Source organism: Periplaneta americana, chromosome 1 (assembly GCF_040183065.1).
Source record: "Periplaneta americana isolate PAMFEO1 chromosome 1, P.americana_PAMFEO1_priV1, whole genome shotgun sequence".
In the NCBI taxonomy this organism is placed as follows: Eukaryota; Metazoa; Arthropoda; class Insecta; order Blattodea; family Blattidae; genus Periplaneta; species Periplaneta americana.
In genome coordinates, this window is record NC_091117.1 from 17,064,656 (window position 1) to 17,072,512 (window position 7,857).

Below are 7,857 nucleotides of genomic sequence, written 5' to 3' on the forward strand. Positions count from 1 at the left end.
CAACTTCCTCTAAGTCCTTTTTGCACCTCACGTCCTCTAAACGCTTCTTGTATCTCATGTCCACTCAGCCCTTTTACTTCCTCCCCACTTCCTCTAAGCACTTCTTGCACCTCACGTTCTCTTAGTCCCTTTAACTTGCATCCCACTTCTTCTAAGTCCTCCTTGTATATTATGTCGCATTAGCCCTTTTAATTGCTTTCCACTTCCTCTAAGCCCTTTTTGCACTTCACGTCCTCTAAACCCTTCTTGTACCTCACGTCCTCTTAGCCCTTTACTTACTCATCATTTTCTCTAAGTCCTTAATGCATTCCATGTTCTTTAAGCCTTTCTTCCATCTCACGATTTCTTAGCGCTTTTACTTGCTGCTCCCCATTTCATGTAAACCCTTCTTGCACTCCACTCTTCTTACAAGCAAACATTCTGATGGAGGCAGATAAAAAAGTTAAATTTATTTTCTTCCACCATGTTAATAATGTCAAAAGAAGTGCTTATTCAAACTCTGGCCACTCGACCGCAATTACGAGGCCATCCAGAAAGTGATTTTCCCTGGGACCGTCTACAGAAAAAAAGCACAATTATATGGAAAGATTTAGTGAAACAGATAAAGCAATTGTTGTGCTATTTGTCAGCATATCCCTCACTGGAACCGAGATATTTATCGTACCATGGGATCAATTTTTGTATCTTTGTGTCGTAGAATTCAGCCGCCTGGGATAGGAACCAGCGTTTGACAATCGTGTGCACCTCTCTGCCGATCCCATGATATGACAAATGTCTCAATTCCGGTTGGGAATATGTTGAAAACAGCCCAACAATGGCTGTGTCTGTTCCAATAAATTTTTCCAATAAAATTCTGTTTTATTTCTGTTAACGGCCCCTGACGAACTTAATTTTTAAGGCCCTCGTATAGGGAAGACCAGGTAACTTGATACCCTAAGGGTGAAACCTAACCATTTTTCCCCCATTACTACAAATGCTAGTGGATTATGGTGATTTTCTAGTTTGAAGGTTGAATTTTCTATTGCCAACTTCGTTTCGAATTTCGATACTGACAAATACTATAAATGGTAGTGATTTTGTAACCGATATGTTGGCAGCTGAGGCAAATATCGACAATATTTGCCGGTACTGGAGTTCCATGAAATTAAAATTGTACTAGATTTCTCAGCCGGTTACTGGAAGATAGTGAAATTCGAACTTATTAATAATTAATTAATATTAGTATTAATATTAATACATAATAGTTATGTTATGTGTTGCGTTGTGGTTATAATTCAAGAATAGTCAGATAAGTACGAATGAATATAATATACTTGGGCGTGATAATGCACGTGGGTAATGGATAGAAATATTATTTCAAATTTTAATGAATTTCTTTCGTGTTTAGATTTTTATTACTATGTCAAAAAAATGAAATAGTGTTGCAGTGACTCCTCCAAGGAAGAAAATGTGTGGCATTCAGAGTACGCTTCAGAAATCTGTAGTTCACGTGTATAATGAGTTGAAGAAAGAAGATAATGAAGAAGGAATTATGCTAACGGAGACAGCAATTACAACCAGAATAGGACAATTATTAGGAGTAAGTATTCTTAAGCATACATTTCAAAGTGGTATTCAGTTTTAGGAGTTTGCACTAATAATTTCATGATTGTGGTCAAACAAAACAAATTTTTAGGTTAGGCCTAATGTTTAATCAAGTCAGTGATTTTCATATTGCCAAACTAAATACATTTAAGATACTGTAATACTGCAATAGGTGATAGCTTAAATACATTTACAAATTAGACGAACAAGTAATCAAACAGCACGAAAGTAAATTTCCAGTTTTCTCTTTTGGTATTAAATTAACCGTTCAGATCACAATTTACATGCCACATCGGCCGAAGAAAATACAAGTCATATTGTAATTATTAACTTGATATTGCAGCAAATATTACATGAATGTTGGCCTGTTATGGTGCTTAAAAATAATTCAGTTTTATATAATAACTATATAACATACTCTATAAAGCATAGGAACGTTGACTCTGGCTGAATAATTTATTCATGACTGGTCTAAGTAATATTAAATATGGTGTTTCTTCAGAAAAGCTACCCCACCCAAAGTACTTGTTAAGATATAACACTCGAGAGGACGAGGACGCACTACTGGGAAACTAACCATTTCTCTTCGTCCTGGACCTCTCGCATGTTATATTGGTAATTAGTAACAAGTTTGAGGGAGGGACTACAACAATGCATTAGAATATACAGGTAAGTGTCAAAGGATTTTTGTGCTGAAAGTATTTGTGGCTGTGCACTAAAACCACGTGTTCATCACTATGTAAATATCATAGAAATCAATTAAACAAAATAAAATTATGCCTTCTTTGGTGTAGCTTTTCTGGAGAATTACCTAAATATTAGCCTACTTAAACCTATCGTAGACCCAACCTAACATGTTGATCATTTTCTATTCATATAGCTGTAAATGTTGGTATTATGCATGCATTTTATGATATAACAATTTTTAGAAGTATTATGTTATTATTTGTTATTACAGCTTGGCTTAACTACAGCCACGAAAGTGATAAATTCACACAAGGGGACCCCACTCGTGACACCAGGAAAACATAGACTACGTAAACATCCAGTGACTGATGCTGATGATTTTACGAAAGATGCAATTGCGAGATTTATTTATGACAAGTTACATAAAGGTAGGGAAGTTACAGGAATTATTGTGTTGATTTATGCAATGTAATTCTGATATTAGTCATAGGCCTATGTATAAAAATATGGCATAATTTTCATTTACTGTTACAGGGGAAGTACTAACAGCAGCAAAAGTTCTGGAACATATGAATGATGATTATGAAACATATTTATTTAGAGTATCCTTATCATCGGTGAAAAAAATTTTGAAAGAGATGAAATTTCTATGGAGCAAAGGGGATCCTTATACACATGTATGAGAAAGTGATGTTATTCGTTTTTAAGAGAATATATAAGAAATGTGGAGCGTGAGAACCCTAAACCCGTAGTATTCTTGGATGAGACTTGGATTTTTATGAATGGTAAATTTCAATGTATTGTGAGACATTGAGTGATTGAATTTTTTACTAACAAATAGATTAACACTTATGTGGAATATGAAATTGCAATTAATATAGGCTACTAGTAATGAATTCAGGTGGGAACAACATGTTTTGCAATTAATAGTTTCATATTATAACTAGAGGTTAGTTATAAAATTCTTGAACGGTTTTCCTGTCTTTAAAATTTTTGTGTCTCTTAGAGTGTCAATGTGAATTGCTTTTCTCTCTCTGTTTTTTTAAGTATGATCACCCACTTATTCATGAAATAAACCAGGTGAAGTTTCCAGTGACATGAATGGTGTTATTCATAGACCAACAAATGAGGGTGGAAGATTAGATGCCGGAACGAAAGGTGGATTTATACTCGGTAAGTTATATTGATTTATATTTTACATAAATTTGGCAAGAGTAATTTTTTAAATCAGGGTACAAAAATATAAAAATTGGTGACTAAATAAAAACGTGGGAAAGCCTTTCACCAAAGAGGATCTCATGTCATGTCATGTTATGTTATGTTTTATTTTCTTTATTTAAATGCTGTGAATTCATGTGACGTAATTATATGCCCAGGTATAATTTTTATTGCAGGTGCTGATTTAATTTTTTCATGCAATTGAAAGAAAAGTCAGGACTACCATAGTGCTATGAATAGCCCTGTAGTTGAGAAGTGGGTGCAAACACAGTTGTTGACCTGAGAACATTAGGGCAATGCGTTATTGTCATGGATAGTGCTGCATATCATAGCAGACTTGTGAAAAATCAGCCAACAACAAAATGGAGGAAAGAACAGCTACTGGTGATTGCAACTGAATATAATAGATTTGTTGTACTAAATGATAAGAGTTGTACTAAATGATAAGAGTTGATGGTGTGAAATCACCTTTTGATATTACATTGCAATATTAATTTCCATACTTTACAGTCATTATTATTATTATTATTATTATTATTATTATTATTATCTCTACTACTACCACTACTACTTATAGATGCTACTTTTTTCTTTCAGGTGAAATTGAATCTACATAAGAATCCTAAAACAACGGAGCCTTGCCAATTACTGTTCTGAAGCGGCCTTGTCTTATGTGTTGTGTCTATATACAATTAATTCTTTCAGTTTTTTTTCCCCTTTAATGTAATGAAGTTGTTGGTTGATTGATACCAAGTGTTCAGCAGTTGATGTCATTTCTTATCTTGCACTCCAATATTTAACCAGATGATTGAAAGCTGTGTAAAGTTAAACAGTCAAGACAATGATCCATATCTTCATTGAGATTTCAGAAATGGCATGGGGAGATTCTGAAATATCAGTTCTTTGTAAATATTTGAGACAATCATGGCCTGTGATAATATGAGTACTGCCACTGTAGATTTTCATAGAAGTTCAGTTATTAAATTAGGTGTATTATTTTTACTATGTATTGTACTATATTTTTGTTTCGCTTAATTGATGAATTATATATGCTGTAAATTGAATAGTAGACTGTAGGTCTATAGCTTAACTGATGAATTGTATGTGCTGTAAATTAAATAGTAGGCTGTATACCACAAGTGATGAATTGTTTATGCTTGTAATGTGAAGTAATTTGCATGATATTTATTATCAGTTTCTGTATATTTCAACTGATTGAATTGTTTATACTTTTAAATTGAATTAACTTGCTTGCTATGTATTATATTTTATAGCTTAACTGATGAATAATTGTTTAGGTTTGTCAATTTAATAATCTGAGTGCCATGTACTTCATATTTTTAGTGGAGCCACCAATGTAGCTTAGTCGGTAGACTCGTTGGCCTGCAAATTCAGAGCTGCACTCGAGGGTAGTTTGGATCCCCCATTTGGTCTGATTAGTTGGTTTCTTCTGAGGATTTTCCTCCATCGTGGAGCAGACGCCGGATGGCCTATTGCAATTTTTTCATTTGCTTTAGAATCATTCCGATTTTTGTTACCACATTGTCATGTTCTGATCTTGTTATTCTTTTAACAGTGTAGTAAGATGCAGGTATAGATAACCTTACAGTAATTTTGCTACCTTTCAGCTACCTCATTACCTCCCACTCCATAAAGTTCATGGATCCACGGAAGTACCAGTCGTCGATGTAATTCGACCATTTTGCTTAAAATATTAAAACACTGTAAAATATTGAGATTTCTTGCTGTTACGTCCATTACTGCAGCAAGAACATCTGATTTTGAATCTGATAGTATGACAACCTTCTCAGATTTATGAAGTCGATACTGGAGATTTTGTAAGCTTAAAAGTGTATCTAAATTTTCACTATCAAAATTAGTCAGTGTTTGAAGTTAGTTAGTTAGTTAGTTAGTTAGTTAGTTAGTTAGTTAGTTAGTTAGTTAGTTAGTTAGTTAGTTAGTTAGTGGCGTTTAAAAAGGGCGCGTCAGCTACTATGGCTATTTGCGCCCTTATCTAAAATCTTTCACTAAACACAAACACAATAGGCTACAATAACCAGAATGTTTAAAAAGCTAAAAAGCGTTGTCACGGTTAAAATGGGGCAAACAAGTGTTTGAATATAATTCCCTGTAAAAGGGAATATACTGGTATTGTACTACAACACCACTACATCTATGGCTTGGTAAACAGGATCCATCTATAAAAAATACTGTATGTAGTCACTCACTGACCAGATCATTTATCGTTTCTAATGATTTTTAAAATGTCTGGAGAAGTATCACATTTCTTAACATCATCTGTTAAAGTTAACTTATATACTATTCATTTTGAAATAACTTGGGATTGTGTTTTATTAGTAAAGTTTTCCTTAATTGAGCAAGTTTGAGTTCTCCAAGTAGAGTCAAAAAGTCTGTTGGGATTTTGGCTCAGTTTATTAATATTTGTGGACTGTGATTTTTTGTTCTAGACAACCATATTATCTGCAAATGATGAGATTATCATAAGATCTATTTCTTTAGTTAGACCATCGACATTAATATTGAAAAATGTATTCCTGAAAACAACAATGTGGGAAGCCCAGATGAATCTGTCTCTATTTACATATTTGTGACAATGAATCAAATAATCAAGTCACTGACCCAGTGTAACACTTTATCATGGACACCCTAAGTTTGCAATTTCTTAAGTGATTTATATCTACAGAGCCATATGATCCTTGAAAATAAATTAAAATTGTTAAGTTGTTTTGTTTTCTGTTTAAAATATCTTTAATATCTTGACTAAAATTTAAAATCTGTCCATTTGTTGAATGCAATTCTCTAAAGTCAACCCAATAAAATGAAAGTTAGTTACTAGATTCCAGGAACCAATTCAATCTATGAAATCATCTCTTCCATAATTTTGGCTATCATACTAGTAAGTGGTATCTGTCGATAACTCGAAAAGATATTAGTTGAATAATTGCTTTTCAAAATTGATGTTATGATAGATTTTCTCCAGACAGATATTGTATTTTAGATGAGATTACAAGATAAAAGTAGTGAGTTTGCTTGTTTGCCAACATGTTTAAGAAAATCAGCATGTGTATTGTCTGGACTTGGAGATGTTTTGGGTCTTATGTTATTAAATTAATAGTAATATTCAGTTCTTGATTAAATATTGTTATATAAAGTAGATAGTAGATTTAATATTTCTTTCAGTTTTTCCTTAATAGTCTGACGTACACAGATAAAACTAACAACCACACCACCAACTAATCTAATAGAAATTAAAATATAATTAAATGTAGTAAAAGTAATTAAAATTATAAATACACGTAATAAACCATAACCCCCTAATTTCAACAATATACTATTTTATTCCCTTTTACAGCTTGTAGATAATTATTAATTATAGTTATTACTTATTAGCATAATATTTATTGAACTTATTGGCTATTTCACTTCGTTTGAAAGATGTTATTGTGTACAAAAAGCATTTTTTGATGATCGTTTCATGCTGTATGTTGTGTATAAATCTATGATTTCTGGCCATCTGTTCTGTGTAATCCATCTTTTGTATAGAATTAATAAAATATTCTTTTGGTAGTAATTATTTTATTAATTGAGTATTTAATTTTCACCAGCTCACATTTCTTGAATCATTTGCTTTTTCTTATTTAAATTTAGGACACAAGAGCCAAAAAGAGACTTCACAGTTATGTATCATACATTTTTTCAATGACAGACGTGGAGTTGCAGAAATAATAAGTGTAAGTGTAGCATTATTAAGCAATTTACAAACAAATGAAATCTTTAAAAAGGTATCTAGAAGTGAAATTACTTATGGCTTTTAAGGACCAAAATTATTTTTGTAAGTTGATTTATTATTATTTCAGTTTTAGCATAGTTGTATTATCCATTTCCTTACTAATTTCAAAAGATAATCAGAAGTTCATTCGAATTCCAACCAAAAGACAATTGGTTATTAATTTATCTACCTTTAGGAAGTACAGTATATGTACGCTGGAATCTTTGAAGTGAAGTGACAATAATTTAATTGGTCTTGGAACAGATTTGATTCTTGAATATTATATACTATACTTTGTTGTATATTTACGTCTAGTAACCTATTAATGCTAATACTAATAATAATGTAAAGGAATAAAAGAATAGAACATAGCAATACATTTCTCATTATTATTGAAACTATTTAGAATAACCTTCCAACATTAAGGTAAAGTACGGTGAGTAAAGAAGTCATTCAGTACATAGGATCGTGATTTTACTACATGTGGTGATATCTGGTAACAGTTGGCAACACTGACAAGGCGGAAATATTTGCTGTTTGGGAACTGAACTTACGTGATCCTCACTATAATTGCGGTC

General features: G+C 32.4%; 1 long non-coding RNA gene across 1 annotated transcript; it reads left to right on the forward strand.

Annotated features, from left to right (window-relative positions):
* The first annotated feature begins 2,814 nt into the window (after positions 1-2,814).
* LOC138709234 (uncharacterized) lies at positions 2,815-7,656 on the forward strand. Its single transcript, XR_011334887.1, has 3 exons — positions 2,815-3,056; positions 3,319-3,873; positions 4,087-7,656. It is a non-coding gene; the product is annotated as an uncharacterized lncRNA (long non-coding RNA).
* Positions 7,657-7,857: the final 201 nt, after the last annotated feature.